This window comes from Balaenoptera borealis (assembly GCF_965194805.1).
Source record: "Balaenoptera borealis genome assembly, chromosome: 1".
Classification (NCBI taxonomy): Eukaryota; Metazoa; Chordata; class Mammalia; order Artiodactyla; family Balaenopteridae; genus Balaenoptera; species Balaenoptera borealis.
In genome coordinates, this window is record NC_138860.1 from 127412703 (window position 1) to 127438031 (window position 25329).

At 38.3% G+C, this 25329-nt stretch overlaps 1 protein-coding gene and 1 pseudogene across 5 annotated transcripts in view; one reads left to right on the forward strand and one right to left on the reverse strand.

The window, feature by feature from the left end:
- The window catches only part of ST6GALNAC5 (ST6 N-acetylgalactosaminide alpha-2,6-sialyltransferase 5), a 171564-nt gene that overhangs the window by 72474 nt on the left and 73761 nt on the right, over positions 1–25329 (reverse strand). The window lies entirely within an intron of this gene.
- Positions 20137–22812, forward strand: LOC309611438 (transcription initiation factor TFIID subunit 9 pseudogene; annotated as a pseudogene). The gene has a single exon. The product of its transcript is annotated as a transcription initiation factor TFIID subunit 9 pseudogene (transcript).

Consider the following 25329-nt stretch of genomic DNA (forward strand, 5'->3'; position numbering starts at 1 on the left):
GAGGAGGAAACATATTAAATGTTTAACTGCTCACAGTCGTAACTAATAAGGATGGACACTCATAAACATGACTAAGAGTAATTTATAATTAAAGATAACTAGAGAAAAACCATAAACTTCCCATCAAGAACACAAAAGAGCTTCACAAAGAAAACAAAGTGAAGAAAACTGATCATAGTGAACAGTTTCTAAAAAATAGTAAGAATTCATCATAGAAGATAAAGTGATAGAACTAACACAAAATATATCCAACTGGGCCAAAATTACCTACCAAATGAAAATGAATTTCAGATGTGATATTTAGTGTACAAGAGACACAATTAAAATAAAGGGATTCAGAAAAGTAAAAAAAAAAATCCAAAAAGGACAGAAGTATATCATCAAATGTAAACAAAAAGCAGGAGTCATGATAATGAAGCATAATAGCAGACAATTTTTAACCTAACATTTATATAGCACTTATTACATGCCAGTAAGCCTGTAGTAAACACTTACTGCTTACTTATCTTAAGTGCTTTATATATACTAATTTATGTAATCCGCTTCAAACCCAGTGAGATAGTTACTATCATTATGCCCATTTTTTTTGGATGAAGAAACTGGGACACAAAGACACTTAGCTTTTAAGTGTGAAAGTCTGAATTTAAACCTAACCAATCCAGAATCTGTGATCTCAGTAACAATATTTCCTGCTTATCCAGGCCAAAAAGCATTAAGTGAGAAAAAAAGAATGTTAAAGGATACAATTCACAATGCAGAATATAAGTTACAAACTGTATATGCAACAAAAAAGTAGTATCAAGACTGACAGAGTAAAAATAAAGAGATATTTACAAGGAGAAACTGTAGTAGAAGGGACTACAGTTTTTTTAACAGTATATTGAGATGTAATTCACATACCAGACATTTCACCCATTTAAAATGTACAACTCAGTGGCTTTTAGTGTATTCACAAGGTTGTGCATCCATCACTACGATCAGTTTTAGAAGAGCTTCCTTACCCCAAAAAGAAACTCTATATTAGCCACAGTCATGGAGATCTACACATAACTTTTTCTTTCTTTCTTTTTTTAAAAAATATTTTATCTTTTAAAATAAAAATTGTGTGTATTTAAGGTGTACATGATTTGATACACATACACATAGTAAAATGATTACTACAATCAAGATAATTAACCTATCATCTCCTCACATAGTTACCATTTTTTTGTATGTGTCGTGAGAGCACCTAAAATCTACTCTCTTAGCATATTTCCAGTATTCAATACAGTATCATTAACAATAGTCACCACGCTGTACATAAGATCTAGGCTTAATCTTCTTCATATACAACTGCGTTTGTACCCTTTGACAAACATCTTTCCATTTCCCCATCCCTTGGCCCCTTGCAACCAGTACTCTACTCTCTGCTTCTATGAGTCTGACTTTTTTTAAAGATTACACATGTAAGTGAGATCATGCAATATTTGTCTTTTTCTGTCTGGCTTATATCACTCAGCATAATGTCCTTCAGTTTCATCTATGTTGTTCTAATGACAGAATTTCCTTCTTTTTTTAAGGCTGAGTAATATTCCATGGTGTGTGTGTGTGTGTGTGTGTGTGTGTGTGTGTAGGTGTGACATTTTCTTTATCCATTTGTTTGTCAATGGACACTTAGGTTGATTCCATATTTTGGCTATTGTGAAAAATGCTGCAATGAACATGACAGTGCAGACATCTCTTTAAGATACTAATTTCATTCCCTTTGAATATACACACAGAAGGAGGATTGCTTGATCATATGGTAGTTCTATTTCTAATTTTTTGAGGAACCTCCATACTGTTTTTCCATAGGGGCTGCACCAATTTACATTCTCACCAATAGTGCACAAGGATTCCCTTTTCTCCACATCCCCTCCAAAACTTGTTATCTATTGTTTTCTTGATAATAGCTATTCTAACAGGTGTCAGGTGATATCTCACTGTGGTTTTGATTTGCATTTCTTTGATGATTAATGATATTGAGTATCTTTTCATATACATATTGGCCATTTGTATATCTGTATTTCCCAAAAGAATGTCTATTCAGGTTCTTTGCCCATTTTTTACCTGGGTTATTTGTTTTCTTGCTATCAAGTTGAGTTCTTTATATATTTTGAATATTAACCCCTTATCAGGTGTGTGGTTTTCAAATATTTTCTCCCATTCTGTAGGTTGTTTCTTCACTCTGTTGATTGTTTCCTTCGCTGTGCAGAAGCATTTTCAGTTTGAGGTAATATCTTTTGCCTATTTTTGCTTTTGTTGCTTGTGCTTTTGGGGTCATATCCAAAAAAATCATTGCCCAGACGAATATCAAGAAGAGTTTTCTCCATGCTTTCTTCTAGTAGTTTTACAGTTTCAGGGTGTTACATTTAAGCATTTAAAGAACAGATAATTGTACAGTGATTCTAATACTTTCACAGTCTAGACAAAAAGGAAAATCTTCAAGTTCTTCTTATGAAAGAAGCATACCAAACCTTAAAAAATATAAAAGCAAGAGAAAACGATAGACATCTCACTTCTGAATAGTGACACAAAAATCCTAAATGAATTATTAGCAAGTAATTTATAAAAACCTTTTCATAGTCCAATATACACATATGGAAAGACTGCATTAAATATAAAGATCCATAAATTATTATAAAGCACAGACCCATGCAAATACTACCCAGGTCAAGAATTTAAACATCACCAGCACCCTAGGAGGCCCTCAGGTAACTTTGCCCAATCATCCCACTCTCCACTTTAAAAGTGACTACTTTTTTCCTAACTTTTATGAAAATCATTTTTTTGTTTACATTTATCACCTATGTATCTCTAAATACTCTAGTTTTGCCCACTTTTTAACTTTACATAAATGAAATCATGCACAAAATATATATTTTGTGTCTTGCTTTTTGGGAAAATTTAAGCTATGTTTGTAAGATTTATTCATCTTGGTGCAAATGTTTGTAATCTGTTAATTTCCATTCATGTATAAAATACCCTAATTTGTCTATTATTCTGTTGGTGAACTTGTATATTATTTCCAGTTTTTGAATGTTATAATGTTGCTCTAAGCATTCTTACCCTGTAGAATTAAAAATCATTATGACTAAGTGGAATATATCCCGGGAATGCAAAGATGGTTCAATATTAGGAAATATATAGATATAATTTATCACTTTAATGGGTCAAAAAAGAAAATAATGTGATAATTTCCACAGATACAGAAAAATATTTGAAAAAACTAAATCCATTCTTGGATAAAACAGTAATCATGGGTTAGTTGCTAAACATCAGATAATGTATCTACCTCTATCCCAAAGTGTCATTCTTAGTAGAGAAACACTAGAAGTATCCTCACAAGCAAAGGATACCAAGTATTCACATTATTATTTAACCATGTACCAGACTTACCATCTTATAAAATTATGATGAGAAATAATGAGAGGTATAAAACTTGGAAAGGAGAAGGAATGATAAGATTTTATATCTAAAACCCAATACTACCAATAAAGAAATGCAGTAATGTATCAGCTTATGAAACTAACAAACAGAAATCAATAGCCTTCATACAAGACTCCATTTACAACAGCAACAAAAATAATAAAATACTTATGAATAAATTTACCAAGAATATATCCAGGATTCTATTAGGGGGAAAAAAATCCTCTAAAAAAGGCATAAAGAGTATAACAGAAGATGTCAACAAATGAAAAGAAACACTACATGTTTTGATAGGAAGATTCAAAATCATAAAGATGTCAACCTTCCCTAATTTACATTTTAAATTCAGATCCAGTAAAAACACCATGTTTTTTTCCTGTAACCAGATAAGCTGATTTTCAAGTTTATAAATCAGAATCATCAAGAAAACAAGAGGGGGAGAAGAACTAGCTTTTTCAGAAATTAAAATATTCTGTAAAGCTTCAGTAATTAAAGCAGTCTGTTTCTGGTGTGTAATAAGGCAAATGAATCAATCCAATCAGCACATAAAGCACTAGAGAAAATTACCAGACAATCTCACTCATGACCATAGTTGTAAAAATCCTGAATTAAACATTAGTAAACTGAACGTAGTAAAACACAGACACACACACACACAGACACACACCACACCCTTCATGATCAAAGGGGCTTTATTTCAGGAATACTAGTTTGATTTAACATTTTAAAGATTAATTAATGTAATTTGCCTTATTTTTAGTATAAAAAAGAAAAATTGTTGATATGATCATCTCAGTAGCTCAACTCTCAGCCATGCCACAAACATTTAACTAATTACATATAGGAGAAAACTTCTTTAGTCTGATAAATGCTATTTACAAAAAAAAAAAAAGAAAGAAATTTTTTAACAAACCTTGTACCTATTAATGACTTACTGAAACCTTCCTGAAATTGAGAATGAGACAAGAATGGTCGCTATTACCGTTTTAATTCAACATTGTACCGGAAGTCCTAAACACTGCTATAAAGAACAAGAAATAAAAGTAGTTTTGGAAGGAAACAAAATTTTTCTTATTTATAAATGATGTGATTGTTTACACAGCAAATCCAAAAGAATTCAGAGATGAATTATTAGAATGAAAATGAATAAACTCCAGCTACATGCAACATATGATTCTCAAAGATAGTGTTGAGTGAAAGTCATACTCAAAGGAATACTTACTGTATTATTCCATTTACATATTGTTCAAGAAACTGACAAAACTAAATTATATAATTTAGTGACATATACACAGGTGATCAAATTATGGAGAAAAGGAAGGAAGCAATTATTACAAAAGTCAGAAAAAGCTACTTCTGAGGGGGTATTTCTGGGTCCACAGGAGGGAAAGCAGTGTGATATGAGGTTAGAGAAAGGCCATTAAGGATTCTGGGTCTTAGCCTAAGGTTAATGGGTTTGTTGAACAGTTTTGAGCCAGAAAATACTACTTATCTGGTATTTTTCAAGAGGACAACTCTGAATAATCGTGGGTTGTGGAAGGACAGAATTGGAAGTAGGGAAACCAGTTAGGAAGAGACTGCAGTAGCTCAGCTGAGTGATGTTGGTGGCTTGGATTAGGGGATTGTATTAGTTTTCTATCACTGTTGTAACAAATTAACACAAACATAAGAGCTTAAGACAACATCATTTATTATTTTCCCTTCTGTCAGACAGAGCCCGATGCAGGTCTCTATGGGCTAAAATCGAAGTGTCAGCAGGTATGTGGTCCCTCCTGGATGCTCTAAAAAGAATCCATTCCCTTGCCTTTTCCAGCTTCTAGAGACTACGTACATTCTTAGGCTCAAAGCCCCCACTGTCCATTTTCAAAAATAGCAGCGTTGCATCTCTCTCACTTTTCTTCTGTAGTCACATCTCCCTTTGACTCTGACTTCAGCTAGGGAAGGTTCTCCCCTTTTAAGGACTCATATGATTAGGTTGGGTTCACCTGGCTAACACAGGATAATCTCCCCGTCTCAAGGTCCCTAACCTTAATCACACCTGCAAAATCCCTTTAGGTATGGTAAGGCAAGGAATTGTAGGTAACTTATTCACAGGTTCTGGGGATCAGGGTATGTATTAAGACCTATTAGGACATCTTTGTCCTATTTAGGTCATCGTTGTGGGCTTTTATTCTGCCTGTCACAGAGGTAGACATGCAAATGGACATAGTGTAAGGACATACTCAAGTTTTCACCTGAGTTTGAGAAGCAGTCTGGCTGCCTCTGGTAGCCTCTGCCTGCCTTCTGAATTAGCTCCACCACCCACTCTCTATATGATGATCATCTAAACCTATAATCATCCTATAATTAAGACACCTCACTCTTCAATTCAGGCCTGTCCTGAATTTGTTCCTTAGTCCCCATCTTGCTCAGTCCTACTGATTATCTTTTCTCAAGGTCAAAGACATTCAGACCAACTCAAGCCTCTGGTTATGCACAATTCCATGGTGGTTTTGTAGGCAGAACTGTGTCTGCTCTAATAGAAATGGTCATAAATGCACAGCGATCTGATTATCCAGAGCACTCCCTCTGTAATTTTAGCTTATTATCAATAAAGCATTGGCTGGTCATATTAAATCTGATGTATTTTCTAACTGGAAAAAAAATGTATGGCTCTTTGAACTGTTAGCCACATTTTTAATGTTGTAAGTAATTAGACAGCCTCTAGGTAGTGGGCAATATCTTTCTACTATCATAGTCCTGTCTACTCCCTCCCTCTGTCTGTTCCAGTTATCCTAACAATTCCCTTCTCTATTCTCACCAGATCTTCCACAAATGTCCCAACAATCCTATGCACAAATTTCCACAAGATGTAAGAGATATACTTCAAGAACTATGCTTTGAGAAGCCAATTCCATTTCCATACCGGTATGAAGTCTAACATAAACAACTCTAAAAAAAAGTCAGTGTTCAGCTATTCCCTTCAAAGCCCTTGGTAAACAGTAAGGATTTAAAAGTCTCCCTTCACTTTTGGAGTCAAAAGAATACTCTAATGAGTGGAAAACAACAGCCATATGTCTGTTTCTCTCAGACTAAGAAAAAAGAGGGTGATTAAAAATTCAGTATTTTGGTTTAAAAGATCAAATTAACACCATCTTTTTGTTACACTCTTTATTTTTTATACTTTTCTTAAAATACACATGTGTGTGCATGCACGAGAGAGGAATCATTCACAGATTCAACAATGCTTTATCCTCAGATATCAATTTCAGTACTCTACCCTATGCCTTTAGATCCTTTAGTTTTTATTGATGAAAGTACTTCATAAATTTGCTTTGAATTTTCCAGACCTCCACTCTAGGATCTGCATTGTATAAACAGGTCTTTGTTAAAATGAAAGCAGGTGACATTATCACATACTACAATTGTGCTTTGGATCTATAATTACATCCCCTTCAAGAACTCTTGACTTTCCACTGTATGTCTCTAAACTTTCTGTGAGCTGCTTGACATTTGATCTGGGATCATTCAGGCTGCCCTTCCCAGGCTCTTCTCTTCACTGTGTCTTTAAACTCCTTGCGGCAGTGATGTGACTAGAAATGAACACTGTGCTTTCAGACACAGCCAGCAAGTAGCTCTGAATTTTTTAGCATGTTTTCTTCAAACTTCCTCCTCAACTTTCCCTCTTAGTTATTCCATCTGTCTCTCAGGCTATGTGTGTGTTCAGTTGTTTCAGCATCCTTTCCTGAGATTACCAAATAATGATTGCTTTTATAATCAGCTAACTGTCTATCTGACTAAACAGTTGTTCAGTATTTGTTTCATTTTGGACAGTTAGCCCTCACCAGTTGTTTTACACTAATCAATTCATTCATGCAGCCAACAAAAAATTTATTCAGCTATTCCTATGGACCACCCTTTGTTCTACCTACATGGGATTCAATGGTTGGCAAAAACAAACTCTGTTCCTACATTCATGAAGGTGATAGTCTGGGGGAGGAGAACATTGTTACGGAAATGACCCTGCAAAAAAAGTAAAATTACAACTTCAAGAAATACCCCAGGAGTACCAGTTTCTATGAGAATGTGTGACAGGGACATTCAAAGAAGAATCCTCTGAAGAAGTGGTGTTTGACCTGAGATCTGGCAGATATACAAGTATTGACTAAGGAAAGGGATAGGATGGGTACATTCCAGGGAGTAGAATTCTCTGAAGAAGTGGTATTTGACCTGAGATCTGGCAGATATACAAGTATTGACTAAGGAAAGGGATAGGACTGGTACATTCCAGGGAGCAGGAAGCACCAGGGAGTGGGAGCAGCATATGCAAACATCCTCTGGTGGAGAGAAGCATGGAATGCTTGAGAAACTGAACTGAGGCCAGTATGGTCGGTGCATGGGGAGCGAGGGAGTTGGGGTGGCAGATGCTGGCAGACAGACAGGCAGAGGCCAGACAACAGAGGAGCTCACAAGTCCTATAAAAAATTAGTCCCTAACACATGAAAGGATGCTCAGCATCACTAATCATTAGAGAAATGCAAATCAAAACTACAATGAGGTATCACCTCACACCAGCCAGAATGGCCATCATCAAAAGGTCTGCAAACAACAAATGCTGGAGAGGGTGTGGAGAAAAGGGAACCCTCTTGCACTGTTGGTGGGAATGTAAATTGATACAGCCACTATGGAGAACAGTATGGAGGTTCCCTAAAAAACTAAAAATAGAACTACCATATGACCCAGCAATCCCACTACTGGGCATATACCCTGAGAAAACCATAATTCAAAAAGAGTCATATACCACAATGTTCATTGCAGCACTATTTACAATAGCCAGGACATGGAAGCAACCTAAGTGTCCATCGACGGATGAATGGATAAAGAAGATGTGGCACATATATACAATGGGAGTATTTCTCAGCCATAAAAAGAAACAAAACTGTGTTATTTGGTAGTGAGGTGGATGCACCCAGAGTCTGTCATACAGAGTGAAGTAAGTCAGAAAGAGAAAAACAAATACTGCATGCTAACACATATATATGGAATCTAAAAAAAAGAAAAAAAGGTTCTGAAGAACCTAGGGGAAGGACAGGAATAAAGACGCAGACCTATTAGAGAATGGACTTGAGGACACGGGGAGCGGGGAGGGTAAGCTGGGACAAAGTGAGAGTAGCACTGACATATATACACTACCAAATGTAAAATAGATAGCTAGAGGGAAGCAGCCCCAGAGCACAGGGAAATCAGCTCCGTGCTTTGTGACCACCTAGAGGGGTGGGATAGGGAGGGTGGGAGGGAGACACAACAGGGAGAGGATATGGGGATATATGTATACGTATAGTTGATTCACTTTGTTATAAAGCAGAAACTAACACAACAATGTAAAGCAATTATACTCCAATAAAGATGTTAAAAAAAAAATTTGTTCCTTACCTCAGGACAAGGAAAACCATTGAAGGGCTTGTCCAAGGGAGGGTGACATCATTCAATTTGCATGTCCCCCTGCCTTATTTATTTATTTACATCCCAGGGACATGTGTTGTGCCATGAATAATAACTGTAAGCAGAATAACTCACAGAAGTTCAAATAACATCAGACCTTTTGAATGTGCAATACAAAGATTCTTAATTGAATTCATAATCTAGTCCCTCCAAAAGGGTTTTACTGGCAATGTCCAGGCACCAACTTGGGTGGCTATTTTGGGGCATACCCATATCCATATAATATATATTTTAAAGGGGGGTACTAATGGTCTTGTTTTATTTTTTCACCACTTCTTGAGCAAAATGAAGAGGGCTTAACATGTTACAGAGTCAGCCTAGAGAGGCTGCAGAGCACACAAATGCTCCTATTCTCATTTCTGCTCAGGCGCCTTTGTTTTCCTCATCAGTCTCCAAAGAAAAGTAAACTGCTTTTGATGTAACACCTCTTGAGGTTTCAAGATAGAGGCTTTCAAAGGTGATGGAATAGTCCCTGAGAACCTACTTTGAGCAGGACTCCTGCAGGGAGTCCTGGGAGAGAAGGAGGTAGGAGTTGCTCATGAGAAGTTAAAATCTTCATGAGGAATTTGGGACATAAACAAGTGTCTAACAACGTGACATTGCATAAAGCTGTTCCGAGGGATCTGATGAGCAGCCAGCTTTGAAGGACAGTTGGTCCTCAAAAAGCTCAGCAGAAATGAAAGCTTCAAGTGCCAAGAGGCTGCCACTCAACATCTGTAAGAATTTACAATCAAGCCTTACCCTGCCCTTGTCCATTTTGTGCTTCAAAAAGCATCAACCACATTTGGACAAGGCCCTAGTTTACCCTTCATCTCTCTAAGCATCTGTCCATTTCTAAGCAAACTAGGCCACGATTCCTTATGTTCTACTGTGCCTACAGGCGAGAACGGAAGGTCTAGATAAGCAAGCCAAAAGCAAGCAGAACTTCAGAAGAATTCAAGGGTTAAAGCTAAAAAGCAAATCACACACACAAAAAGAGAAATACATAGATATAAATAGATATAATTATGTTACCACTGTAGCTTTAAAATAAGCAAAATATATCATTGTATTTACATTAAAATACCAAGAAAGTAAGAATAAATATATGCAGGCTTTGAGTTTCTATACATTAACTAAATATGGATCTCTCTACATGTGTCCTCCAGAACCTACAGAGATCAATAAGGAGAGCAAATAAAACCACCCATAACCCCTGTCTACCGCATAACTAGAAGACAGAGGATGCTACAAATCCCAGTTTACACAGAGCTAGGAAAAGAGGAATCTGGAATCTGAAGAGCCAGCACTGAAGACTTGTTGGAGCTGAGAATTGTCTGGAGAATGCTTGGGAAAAAGGAGAAGGCAGCAGGCCTGGCAGTGGCAGAGCACAGGTAAAATCATTCTTAGCAGGAAAATGTCACACTCTGAAAAGATAAACACTGACAGAAGTCTATAATCTGTTGGATCAGGACACCATTACTGGGCACACAAATGGAGGGAGCTGCCCAGAGGTGGCAGTCTTGGGAAGGCACCTTTTTGGGGAGATGAGAAGGGTCCTTAAAGCCCAGGTGATGAAGCAGGAGGAAGCAAGATGAGGGGTCCATCAGAAAAGAACGAGAAGGCACTGCCCCCCACCAATAAAAGGGGTCATCTAGTTTTGAAAAGTGCTCTTAAGTGTATCAACAGAAGACAGTGCTCTTGAACTAAGAAATTAAGTGAGCCTCCCCAAAACCTTACCACTGTCTGCACAGAATCACCTGTTGCTGCTGATTCAGGAAAATACAAGACAATTCAAAGGTAAAATAGCAGATATCATCCCCACAGAGTCACTGTAAGACCATGGAAATCGAGAACCAAAATATTTCAGCAGGTGAAAATTCTTCCCCCCAAAAAACTTCATAGTAGAAGAAAGCTGTAACACAAACCCCAACTGAATTAAATGTCCATAAAAAAGCACTTTGTATATTTTAAAAAAAACCTCTAGTCAGAAATACAAAAGCTCAGAACAGAAATGGGCAAATTTTCAAAAGACAATGTGTAACAGGAATTGGTTGAACGGGGAATCATGGGCACCCCATCACAAGGGGGAGAGCTGGCTCTCAGCACCTCAGCCAAGAGATTGTATTTAGCATCACGAATAATGGAGCAAACGGACATTCTGAGCCTCCTGGTGTGATGTACTAGGGGGACACAATACGGTATCATCTGTGTAGTATCCTTTCCAAAAATATTTAACTTGAATCTAATCATCAAGAAATAATCAGACCAATCTAGAATATGGGATATTCTCGAAAATAACTGGCATGGACTCTTCAAAAATGTCAGTGACATGAGAAAAATGGGGGAGGGCACTTGTCTAGTAAAAGGAGACTATCAAGAGACATAATAAATAAATGCAGTGTCTGATCCTTTATTCGATCCTGATTTGGAAAAAACCATCAGCTAGAAAGAATATTTTTGGAATAAATGAGAAAATTTAAATATGGTCTATATCTCATATAAATCATGGTATCAAATGTTAAATTTATTATGTTGTGGTAATTATATTGTGATTATGTAGAACGATGTTTTTTTTCTTAGCTGAAGATATCAGCTGAAGTATTTAGGGTTGTGGTATCACGTCTAGTACTAACTTTCAAGTGGATCAACAAAATCTGTGTGTGGATAGATGCATGTGTGCAGACATGGATGGATGGAGTTAAAGATAAAACAAAGGTGTCAAAATGTTAATAATTAATAAATGTAGGTGTGCTGGGTTAAACAGTCCCCCCAAAATGCACGTTTACTCAGAAGCTCAGAATGTGACCTTGTTTAACAAGAGTCTTTGCAGAGTAATTAGTTAAATTAAGGTGAGGTCACAATGGATAAGGGTGGGCCCTAAACCTAATATGGTTCTTAGAAGAAGAGGAGACATAGAGACACACAGGGGAGAAGGCCGTGGTGACCGAGGCAGAGATTCGAGGGATACAAGCCAAGGAATGTCCAGGGCTGCCAGCAATCACCAGACGTCAGGAAGAGGCACAGAATTCTTCCCCGGAGCCTTCAGAGGGAGCAGGGCCTATGGACACCATGATTTTAGACTCCTAGTCTCCAGCACTGTGAGAGAATAAGTGTCTGTTGTATGAGTTACCCAATTGTGGTGATTTGTTCTGGAAGTCCTGGGAAACTAATACTGTAGGTACCGGTTAAAAGTGTCCAGTGAAAATACTTTGGGTTTTTCCCGTGGGTCTGAAATATTTCAAAATCACAAGTTGGGAAAAAATTAAAATAAATAAAATTTAAAAAAATTTAAACTTATGCATAGAAAAAAATCAAGGACATACACCAATCAACCAAATTTATCTCCCCGTAGTTGTAAAGAGTCCCTGCCCCTCAGTGACCTCAGAAATCCTCCTGCCCTCCATGTTAAAAAGTGAGCTTAATCATCTCCCTCCCTCCTTCCCAAATTTATGCTTGGTATCTTATGAGACTTTGGTTATTGGGTAGAACTGCCAGATGTGGAGAAATGGGGAGATGATTGGGAATAATACTGCTGAGTCATGGAAATGCAGTTGGCCTTCAATAGAAGTGAGTGGAGCGAAGGTTCTAAAAAGAGGGTAAAGGGACAAAACAGATCCTCTATTCACAAGAGTGATAGACAGCATCACTTAACAAGTCAAAATATAAGCAAAGTCAATATTGGACCTGGATTGGGACAAAGAAACAAAGAAGGTGTTGGCTTCACATAGAAAGGGATGTGCCAGGGGAGGAGAGGGTCGGACCTGTCACTAGGCTTTCTATAGTCTAAGAAGGTTATTTAGTCTGTGGACTTGGAACTGGTCTTCCTGGGTCTGGATTCAGGTTGTCTCTTACTCTGCCTCTGTGAGTTTAGAAAACTGGGGATAATAATCATACTTTTGCAGCGTTGTTGTAAGAAATGTATCTGCAAAGTACTAAGGAGAGTTCCTGCCACCAGCATTATGCACGTTTGAGATGGACATTCTTCTTGAATCTCGGGCCTGGGTTAGGTACCTGGCTTCACTTGTTAGTCTCAAACCATGGTGGATGCAGAAGCAGTGACTTAGACTTCAACCCTGAAATTTTGGAATGATCACGCCCAGTGTTTCAAGGTATGGGGAAAAGAATTCTGCAAATGGTACCACCACAGATAAAATTTTATTTTCTCCTTTGAAGTGTTCGTAATTTTCCAAATGTTTTACAATAACGTAGTGCCAATTTGATAGTCAGAAAAAATGAAAGAACTAGCCATGTCCCTCTTACTCATCTTCCCATTGAAAAAATGGAGGTGGTAGAGATAGTGGTGGGGAGGAAAGATTATGTGTTTTGTTTTAAAGAATAAGAACATCAGTTAAGAAGCAGAAGTGCTCAGATGTCCCGCAGCCCCTGCCCCAGACCTGCCCAGGCAGCTGACACTGGGCCTGGTTGATCAGTCGGTCAGGGGAGACTCAGTGGAAAACTCGTAAAAATTAAAAAAAAAAGACTCAGGTTGATTTTAGTGAATTATTCTGATGAAAATACACAAGCTCAAAGAGGAAAGCAAAAGGACAGCAACAAGTTTGGATGTTTATTTAATGTGGATTTATGGGCTTCATTACAAAAATCATTGATTAACAATAACTTACTTCCAAACAAAACCCGACGTGTATATAGTTGAAAATAAAATTGATAAAACACTTCAGCAGTCATTGCATTGTCCCAGGTTTCAGAACTGTAGATCCCTAAGTACTTTTTCATAATTTAATCCATTTTTAAAAGGGCACAATGACTAGGGAGTATGGTAGAAAAATGTTATTAAAAATATAAATATATGAAGCATCTGACTTAATGACTACCATATTGATTGCTGAATTTATCCATGTCTCTGTGTAAACAAATTAAACAAATCCCTGCTTGACACACATGATGGTCACAGATTCTTAGACACTTAAGAATCTTAAGAGGGCCCTTAAAGTATATCCAATTCAGCTCTCTATGCAAAGCAGGCATTATAACGCAATGTAAGTGATGAGTAGTCAGGCCCTCTGATGAGGTCTTCAGACCTCTGTCTGAACCACCCTCGTATTACCCAAAGCTGTAATAAAAAAATAGCTACCACTTAGCACACTCTGTGTGCTAGGAACTGTGCTGGGTTCTTCGCTTGTCTGTTTGAATCATAGCACCTGCTTTTTTTTTTCCTTTATGCCACTTATCACAATTGTAACACTATTTTTCACTAGTGTGCTTTTTTGTTCATTGTCTACCTTTCCACTGGACCATAAATCTTTGAGGGCAAAAATTGTGATGACTTTGCTTGCTGCTGTATCCCTAATCCCTTCTACATAGCCTGGAACTCATCAAGTATTTGTTAAATTAATGAACACAGCTTTGGATTCTTCTCCCAATTTTAACACTACTGGAAACTAAAGGTCATTGAGTTGTTCCTCAAAGCTGATAAATGTCAGTGCCAAGAATCAGACCCAGCTTCATTTGACCACAGAGGCCATGACTGTCCTACCAAGCTTCTTGGCCACCCAATTAGTTTAAAGGGAACCTATGAATTAAGCAATTTCAAATTAACGAATTACATTCAATTCCTGCTCCCTCTCTCCAAAGCTAATAAAACGTGAATTTCAAATCTGAGTTTTAATTTTCTACAAGATGGTACTAATGCCACCTCTGGGCCTTGGTGCTTTTCTAATGCTTTATGTTATATATTTCAATGTTTACACATGCTCACCATCCCTAATCATCTCTATGGCTGTCTTTTTTCCTCTAATCAGAACCTTACAACACAGTTTAAATCAATGGTATGCTGCAGTCAGCCTGTACTGGCTCCCAGAACCCATGGTTAAATTTTCAGGGAGTTTGTGAGTTGGATATCAAGCCACAGCCATTATTAAAAATTAAACCTACAAGAAAATAAATTATATGAAAAACAAATGAAATTTCAGTGGAGAAAAATAAGCTTTTAAATAAATGGTGCTGGAACAATTGGACATCCATGGGCAAAAAATAGCTTTGACTTAAAACCTCCTACCATACAAAAATATTAACTCAAAATGGATTGTGGATTTAAATTTAAAATGTAAAATTTTAAAACTTTTATAAGAAAACATAGGAGATAATCTTTAGGATCTAAACCTACACGAGGAGTCCTGAGACATGACATTAAAGGCATGATCCATAAAAGAAAGCACAGATAAATTTACCGTCATCAAAATTTAAAATTTTTGTGACCCTTTTAAGAGGATGAAAAGATAGGTTACAGACTGGGAGAAAAAACTTGCAAACCACATACCTGACAAAATTCTTATATCTAGATGATATAAAGAACTCTCAAAACTCAACAGTAAGGAAACAAAAAAATCCAATTAGAAAATGGGTAGATGATATAAAGAGGCATTTCACCAAAGGGGTGATACGGGTGACAGACAAGCACATGAAAAGATGTCTAACATCATTAGCCATTAAGTAATGCAAATTAAAATCACAATATCGAGGGAGGAGATATGGGGATATATGTATATGTATAGCTGATTCACTTTGTTATAAAGCAGAAACTAACACACCATTGTAAAGCAATTATACTCCAATAAAGATGTTAAAAAATAAGTAAGTAAAATCACAATATCATTATTCAACTATTAAAATAGCTAAAATGAAAAATAGTAACGACACAAAATGCTGGCAAGGGTGCAGAGAAGCTTGATCTCTCGTACATACCGGCAGGAAAGTAAAAGGACACAACCACTTCAGAAAATAATTTCCAAAATAATTTGGAAAAAGTTACTTGTACTTTACCATATGACTCAGCAGTCACACTCTTGGTCACATCCCAGAAAAAGGAAAAATCACTTTCACACAAAAACCTGTACACAAATATTTATGGGAGCTCTATCCATAACAGTAAAAAACTGGAACAACTCAAGTATCCATCAGTGGCTGAGTGGTTAACCAAACTGGTACATCCACATGATGGAACACTGCTTAGCAATCAAAAGGAATGATACATGAAACAAAGTTCAGGGAATTACACTTAGTGAAAAAAAGTCAGTGTCAAAAGTTTATGTAATGTATGGTTCCATATTTAAAACATTCTGGATATTTATTGTTATATTCACAATAGACATGGAAAACAGATTAAGGGTTATAAGAGACAAGGATGGAGTGGTGACAATCTAAAGAGAAAATGCAAGGGAATTCCTTTGTGATGATGGGACATTTATGTATCCTGAATGTCCTGGTGGTTATACAAATCTATACATGGGATAAAACTGCACACATACCACACATATACACACACACACACAACAGATGAATCCATATAAAAATGGTGATAGCTGATTAATGTCTTTAGTAGTATTGTACAAGTCTCAATTTCCTGTTTGTGATATTGTATTAAGGTTATATAAGATGTCAACACTGGGGGAAGCTGGGTAAGGGGTATGTGGCACCCTGTACTATTTTTGCAAATTCCCATGTGTCTATAATTACTTCAAAATAAAAAGTAAACGAAACAAATGCAGAAGAAATAAATATTTAAGACATCACTTTCTAATTGCTTTACAACATTTTAGTATTAACTATGCCTTGAAGTTATTCACATTCACTCTATGCTGGTTCTATTAGTCAGCTCAGGCTACCATAACAAAACACCAGAGACTGAGTGGCTTAAACAACAGACATTTCTCACAGTTCTGGAGGCTGGGGAGTTCATGATCAAGGTGCTGGGCAGATCTGGTTGCTGGTAAGAGCTCTTTTCCTGGCCTGTAGGTGACAGTCTTCTAGCTGAGGCTGCGTCCTTACATGGCAGACACCAAGCAAGCTGTGGTGTTTCTTCCACTTCTAATACGGACACTAATCCTATCGTGGGAGCCCTACCCTCATGACCTCATCTAAATTTAATTACCTCCCAAAGGCCCCACCTTCAAATACAATCACACTAGGAGTTAGGGCTTCAACATACAAATTTTAGGGGGATACAAACATTCAGTCCGTAACAGTGGAAATATCATACAAGTTCTGCTACTATGCCTCTCTTCCCTACTCTGCATTCAATGATATCTCATTGGTAGCTGGAAACCAGCCATATGAGAGTGTTTATATCACAGAAATAAGTACGCACTACAAATCAGAACTTTGTTTATTGTACAGTTGATTGCAAAAAAAGTAATGGAGAAAATGTTAATATTGTAAATTAAGCTTTAAAGTGTGCTATGTCTGTAACCATTACATCATGAATAGTATCAAGTTGAAAAACCAGTCTTCTAATATTTGAAAACTATTGTTTGATTCTGCAAAGAAGTTGCTCACGTTTTGATTCAGGTTTGTCCTGAGTGAGAAAAGTTCCAACATTGGTCTTCTTTGTTTCTCTTTCTTCTAATTAAGGAACCAAAAATATCAACCACATTCATGTTGGGAGTATACTCATTCATTAACTGCAACCACAGATTGTCTACAGACACAAGAATTTTGCAAAAATCAATGAAAGCATTCTGTGAGGACCAGCTGGCTATATGGAATTTACAACAAAGCGTATTGTACATTAGTATCTTATTAGTAGTAGTATTAGTATTTTATTATTATTTCTAAAGTGTGTACTGCCTTTATAGAAATAAAATTCATAATAAACTGAAGCATGGACATATGCACATTTTAAATAGAGCACTAGTATGTAAACATTTACCGGCACGACGCTAGTTTAAGTCCAATCCTCTCTCCTTGTTTTTACTTCAGCGGAGACAAATCACCACTCCCCTTTAAAGCGGTGATGTAGGTTACCTGTGCCACATCAGGATTTTACCATTTGCAGATGTTCTGTTTCTGGGAGACTGATTTGACTCCTTGTATGTTCAGATATGTATGTTCAGAATCAATGACCTCCTACAACTGTAAACCCTTTTGACTTTACAGGAAGATGCTCTAGTTCCTCCCATGAAGAGTCTCTCACTGTGGGCTGGGTCAGTTCCACTTTGCTTTTAGGTTAGACGCCAAATTTACAAGTTTTCTAGTGGTTTTTCCATTTCTTTTGGTATAACAAAATCTGAAAGCAAGATTTCTTTACAGCTGGTGGTTCATGGTATTAGTCACCTTGGGTCTTTACATACTAAATATTTTACACTCAGTGTCTCTTTGCTGTGGCATACACTGGTCAGAGATCAAACTTCCAAACCGATTTGCTGTTGGTTCCATGTGTAGCTACTTTCGGGCTCTGTGCTTCTGTTTATTCTGGAAGGCCTTTCACCCCGATTCCAGTGCCCAGCACCTACACTTCTATCGAGGTTCAGTTCAGCTACCTTGCCTTTCCTTTCCTAATCCATTCAGTATGGAAAAAAATCATCCTTTTCTCTGAATTCCTCAATATAGCCAAATCTTTCTTCTGACATCTTCTCCCTTATACTGCTGTCCCATATATCTGCGGCTTATGTCAGAGGTTTCTATTATCTCCTTAAGGAAGAGCTCTTCCCTAGTTTATTTCTCAATCCCACCATGGTGGCTAGTTTAATGCCCGTACATAGTTAAGACTTCTAAAAAATTGGTTCAGCGGAATGAGTGGGCTATATGTCACCAAATGAACAAGTGAGTTCATCTCCTTAAGCCTCAGTTTTCTTACCTGTAAGTTAGGAATGATAATAAAGAGATTATATCTTACAGTTATTGTAAAAAAGAGAGCTAAGATATATAAAATGACTAGCACAGTGCCTGGTTAATGGCAGCTGCTCAATAAACGGGGTGTGTGTAATACACAGGATACACGTATAACATAAATATGTGGTATATGTAATTACCATTGCTGGCACTATCATTACCATACGACTATTATTGATACCAGGCTCAAGTCTCAGTGAGTGTGTCTATGAATTCTCTAGCACAGTGTGGTGTAAGAGCTTAGGCCTGTAGGTCAGGAGTCAGACAGAAGATGCAAGTTTTCATCTCAGTTCTGCCCAGTGTTCATGATCTTGGGCTAGTCAACCTCCCTGGGCTTCAGTTCCCCTATCTGCAAAGTATGTGTGTAAATGCAAGGAGAAGGCTGAGCCTCTTTGAAGGTCTGTACCTCCACAGTACCACGTGGCAAGTCCCCCTGGGTGAACTGGGCTCCCAGTGACAGGCAGCACACCGCCTTCAATAACTGCCTCTCTCTAAACCCTCAGCGACGGGCTAAGTACCCCTTGGCAAGGCTGTCTCGGTGATGTACGCATGGGTGCAGAGATCCCCAGCCATTCCACTTGTTGACTTTACTGGCTGGAGAAGGATTGTTTCCTTCTTCATTCTGTGACTACAGTGAGCATTTGGAAGTTGTAGGGAAAAAAAAAATCAATGCCAAGGAGTTCTAGAGGTGACGTATCTAATACTTTTTCTCTTGGCAAGTCACTGCGGGGGGGTGTGCCTCTCAAGTTGATCACTGATGACAGTGCACCAGTGCATCTTCCCTGCAGACCCCATGTGACACAGGGCTGGGGACCTCAATTACAGAGGCAGGAACACAGAAGTCCAGAATCACAGGGTGTCTCAGCTGGGAGAGGCCTGTCTAGTCTAAGCATTCAATTTTACACACGAGGAAACTGAAGGTCAGAGGGGCCAAAGGACTCCTTCAAGGTCGCAGAGCTAGTTAATGGAAGAGCTGGGTCTAGGAAGTGCACCTCCTGGAGTCCCGGCTCACAGCTTCTGCTCCCACTTCAGTCCCACCTGCCGTGGGCCAGCATCGCGGCCGGCCAGGAGCCTCTCTGATGGCAAAAGTGAGTTCCAAAGAGGCACCAATGAACATTGTCTTCTCCCCTGCCCCCCAGGTCTCAAATAAAATCTGACTGTTGGAGAGAGTTGAAGTTGGCTTTGGGAAAAACTAATTCCAATTTTTAACTCCCATGAGGACAGTGAAAATTGTTGTCTTTAATGTATATGCCACCCCATCCTGGATGTGATTATTCAGGAGCAGTGAGCAACTGGTGCCTCAGGGGCCCTTTTCCTTTTCTGGCTGAACACAGACCCAGCGACGCACCTCAGGGCATGGCTTACAAGAAACAGTAGTTATGTTTCCTGTAATGTATCTGCCCGGACTCAGATGGCAGCTGCTAGACCGTGAGCTCCTAGAGAAGAGTACAGCCCAAGCATCAACCTGGCACAAGAGCCAGCACCTGGAAGACATTCAAAATGTTGGTTGGATGAATCCAGAAAGTGTCACTCATGCTGGTGACCCCAATGTCACAAAATATGCAGTAGAATATGAAAAGGCTCTTTTCATATAATAATAGCTGCCCTTTAACAAATGAAGATGAGGTTGAAAACGAGTCATTTGAGCTTAAGGAAGCTTACGGTTCTTGATATGTTTTGGAGTAAGAAAATCAGACATACACTTTATCAGACTCACTGTAGTGGGAGTAGTCACACGGGAGGAAGGGAAGTAGAGTGAGAAGTATATTCTTGTCTATAGTCTTAGTTGAATAGCTTTCTTTCTCTCTTTTTTCACTCATTAATAAAATGATGTGTGGGATGACCTGGAGTCTCTCACATTGGGATACGGTACCATTCTGGAATTCTGTGCTCTGGGGCTTGGTAGGAGACGTATTGCTCCCATTCACCCTCTCTCTCTCTCTCGTTCTCACTGGCCGGTTCTCTTTCTTTGCGGGGATGTTGGTTCTGAGGAGAGAAATCAGGGAGCTGATCACTAAGGTGGGAGGAGCTTACAGCAGTCAGAAAGTCTTCTGAGGCAGAGACGTCTAAGTCCCACTTCATGTCCCCTTGCTGGCCCAAACTCCCTTAAGTTGGGATAATGTGGCTGAGTTACAACCAATGAAATGTGGAGGAAGTGTCACGAGGGCACTTCCCGGCCCCTACAGACATGTGGGGAAACTTTTAGCTTCCTCTTCTCTTGACACAGCAACCTTGCAGGCTGCAGGACAGGAGAGGGTCACCTGATTCACTCTGGACTTTGAGTGCAGAAGAAAATCCTCAGTGTCTTAAACAACTTACTCGTTGAGGTTTATTTATTACTGAAGCATAGCCTATCTTATCCTGACCTTTCTTCTAATTTATCAAGCCCATTTCATCTGAGGATGACAGGGTGGGGCAGAATGCAGGACAGGAGACTTCTTCAGGATTCAACGTTTTGCATTGTTTTTTAGAGATCCTCTCCTGTTATCCTGCTTAGAAATATGAATGAGTCAGCGCAGGATACAGGGATTTGAGGGGAATTTATACACAAGCCCAAATTTTCTCTTCTGGCCCTAGTTTTCCCCAAGTGTTCCTTTCTTGTTTTAATATGTACTAAAAAAAAAAAAACCCTTATAAGATAAAAGATAAACTTTGAAGGTGAATTAAATACTTCGGTAAACTTTCAATAGTTTTGTAACTTTTTAATAATCATGATCTTTTAACTTTAACAATCCCTCATTTAAAGTTACTAATTTTCCTTAAGAAAACAGGGGGTAAGTTTCATGACATTGGTCTTGGCAGTGATTTCATGGACCTGACATCAAAAGCATTGGCAACAAAAGTGAAAATAGACAAGTGGGACTACATCAAACTAAAAAGCTTCTGCACAGCAAAGAAAACAATCCTATCTCCTGTCTCATTTCTTTTTCCTACTCAGCCTTTCATCCCCACTCCTTCCTTCTGAATTACATAGCCTTACGGTTAATCATTTTAATGTGCAGATTAATTCTGGGTCTTCATGTCCTGTCCACAGCTGACAGAAATGAAGGTAATGAAGGAAGAAAAGATTCTGAGTCATTTACCTCTCCTCCCCCAAGAGATTTTTTATTAGATATCGCAAAGCAAAGAAATCAAACCCCTTTGCCGTTGATCAAGCCATGTTCAGGCTCTAGATTGCCAACTGGTAGATACTCTTTGACTGCTCCAAATTATAGAGTTAAGCCTTAAAACAGGGATCTACTTCTGCGGGAAGAAGAACAGTTCTGTGGTAAAGTGTTGGTTCAGTTATTAGCAGACCAAGTACTCCCACACCTGGCACACCAACCCCACACACCATGTCTGTGTCAACTAAAGTAGGGACTCCAGTGTCCCTCAAAGGGCAAAGGTTCACAGTACAGAGGCCCACTTCACAATCCCCGGCTGTGAAAGCATCAATTCCTGCAACATCAGCAGTTCAGAATGTTCTAATTAATCCATCATTAATTAGTTCCAAAGACATTCTTATTACCACTAACATGGTGTCATCACAAAATACTGCCAGTGAATCATCAAATGCACTGAAAATAAAATGTGAAGATGATGATGACCATGATAATTTGTAATCTAGCCTTGATGCATGTAACATGCGTACTTGGTTTTAAACCCATTGTACTGAGGTTAAACATGCATGCTGGATGTTTCCAAGCTGTGTTTCAGAAAAACAGTATTTAATGAGTAAATATGGTTATCATACTTTTCAATTAAAAAAAAAAGAAGATACCAATTGAGTTTCTTACTACAACATCTGAAATAAAAACTAATTGTCCTCTTGAAAAAATAAATAAATAAAGTTACTAATTTAGTTTAAAGAGCTGTTGAAATAAACGTCTAGGTCCAAGATGGAGCTGCTCCTGCCTGGGGTGCCATGTCAGCAAACTGAAACATGTAACTTTCAAGTCCCTATAAATGTTCCACTTGACCAGAAATGCAGTATATCCAGTCAACCAATCCCCACATGCCAAGCCAACTCGGGGCTCTATACGTATTCCCTTTTCCTTATTCACTTAAATTTTCCCTTCTCTATTCCTCATTCTTTATCCTATAAAAGCGTCCTGCCTTCCAGTCCATTTTGAAGTTCTCTGGACCCTTGGGAATGGAGACTGCTCGCTTCATGAAGTGTTAAATAAAGTTTGTATCATCTAAATTGTCTTCTTTAATTATTTTAAGAGAGCTTAATCTCTACTTATTTCCTGTTACATGATAGAGAAGAAATTTCTTTTTTTTAATAAATTTATTTATTTTATTTATTTGTTTTTGGCTGCTGTGCGCAGGCTTTCTCTAGTTGTGACAAGTGGGGGCTACTCTTCGTTGCGGTGTGCGGGTTTCTCATTGCGGTGGATTCTCTTGTTGCAGAGCACAGGCTCTAGGTGCACAGGCCTCAGTAGTTGTGGCTTGCGGGCTCTAGAGCGCAGGCTCAGTAGTTGTGGCCCACGGGCTTAGCTGCTCCACGGCATGTGGGATCTTCCCGGACCAGGGCTCGAACCTGTGTCCCCTGCACTGGCAGGCGGATTCTTAACCACTGCGCCACCAGGGAAGCTCCCAGAAAAAATGTTTTTAAAGCTACAGGATACAGCTTTTAGGCCAGGATTATTTATACTATCATCAACTTAGATGTATAAAATATTATTCATCCTAAACTTCAGTTAATGTCTAATGAAAAAAGAAAGCAAATTCAGGAATTCTCGACCTGGTTGCATTTTTACTCTCAAAGTTAGTCTGTTGCTAATAAATAAATTATTGTTATGAATTTGAATTGTTACCGATGCACACTGGAATCATGGATAACTGAGTAAATAAAAATGTGTTTGAGTTTGGATCAGTACGTTTTATAAGCCTAGAATTTCACAAGAGGAACTGCACTCAGCTAGTACTTCTGAAACTGGGGCCCCTGCTAAAACCGAGTTCCCCCGACAAGTATGATTAACCTCTCTATCTAAAACTTAATTCCCTTTCTTGTCCCACCCCTGTTCCCCTCAGGAGTAAGACGTATTAAAGAAAAGGGGGGATTGAAATTGAGCAGGACCCTGCGAGGCCCTCCCATGTACAAAAGCCTCTGTGTCCCCCACCCTTTCTTGTCTGTAGAAAAGATTTTAGTCTCCTATGTCTTCCCTGAGTTCCAAAGAGGAGACTCAAACAGTTACTAATTAGAGAAAAGATGGAATGCAGAAACAAAGGAAAAGCAATTACACAAGATAGCTTGAACAACAGTTCAGTGATAAGACAGAGTCCTCCTGAAGGAATATACATAACAATCTGATGCATATCTCTGAGTTGTTATGCAGAAATTAAGACCCCTGACCAGGTGGGGGATGGTGACAACGTGCTGACCCCAGTCTGGTTGGAACCAGAAAGTTGATTTGAGATTCCTGAAATTCCGCCTTGTCACCTATCCACCACCCCAATCAAAAGAAAGTCATGCACCCTGCAACCCTCACCCCAAATGTTGCCTTTAAAAACCTTACCTGAAAACCATAGAGGAATTTGGGTCTTTTGAGCATGAGCTGCCCATTCTCCTTGCTTGGAGCCCTGCAAATAGACATTGTACTTTCCTTCACAGCAGTTTTGTGTCAGTTGATTGGCTTTGCTGGGCGGTGGGTGGGCGAACCCAAGTTTGGTTCAGTAACACTTCCATATACTACTTCATATCTACTTAATTTTGTAATTTGGTAGGCTGTCAACCTATCCATTCAGGGATAGGCACATCTATTTGAAAATAGTTAAGTTACATGTACAAAAAAATGTATGTCTGCTTATCCTTATGTACATAGAATGAACCATTAAATTTAGACGCAAAAACATGAATCCCAAATCACTTAAATTCCTAGGTAAAGTCATCTAAAGTATTAAAACTAAACAACTTAAACTTTTTTATCATCCACAAACCATTCTGGCCCACTCTTGCAAAAAAAGCTCACAAGGCAATTTGGGTTGGAGGCATTTTTCTTCTTTAACTCTTCCAAATGCAGCTTTGTATTAGCATGCTCAATAAAGCAAGTAACACTTCCACTTGATTGCTTGAGACCATTCTTGACCCTCATTTCATTCTAGTTGGAGGTAATTACTTGCTGCTAATGCAAAGTGCTAAAGACAGCCTTAAATTCTGTTGAATTATTATGTAGATTGGGAATCAGACCTCTCCAATTCTTCTCTTAAAACAGCACCATAACTCTAATCTCTACTTTGTCAAATTCAAAAGTCTACCTATTTTTGAGTGAAAACTTCTTACTTAAAATAAGATATTGGTCCTGGACCTGGTGGAGGAAATGGGTGAGTTTCTTTGGGAATGAGGTCAGGAATGAATAAGTCAGCAATAAGGGAGGTGAAGTATATACTTTCAGGATCTAATATACCTCAGAATTGTGGAATGTAGCTCTTACTCTCTTTTTTTCATACCTGGTGTACTGAAAATATAATACAAGACTGTTTAGGCAATCTAAGTAGCAACTCTAAATTCAGCCACAGTCACTGGATAAGTTTTTGTTTTATCTGAGTCTAGATGAAAACTCTGAATATCAACTCATTTAAATTCAAACCAGTCATGTCTGTGTACTAAGAAGTCATCGCTGGATTAATAGTATTTACAGTAAAATGGAACAGGGTTTCTCTTAGCCTCATTCCGGGAATGAATAAAAAACAACAGTAAAAGGCTATTTTTTCTGTGAATACCTAAATGACTTCACAGCCATTACTCCACTCAGAGGAAAAATGATTCTCATAGCACAGCAAGGGGGAGAGAATGCCTTGGCTTCTATT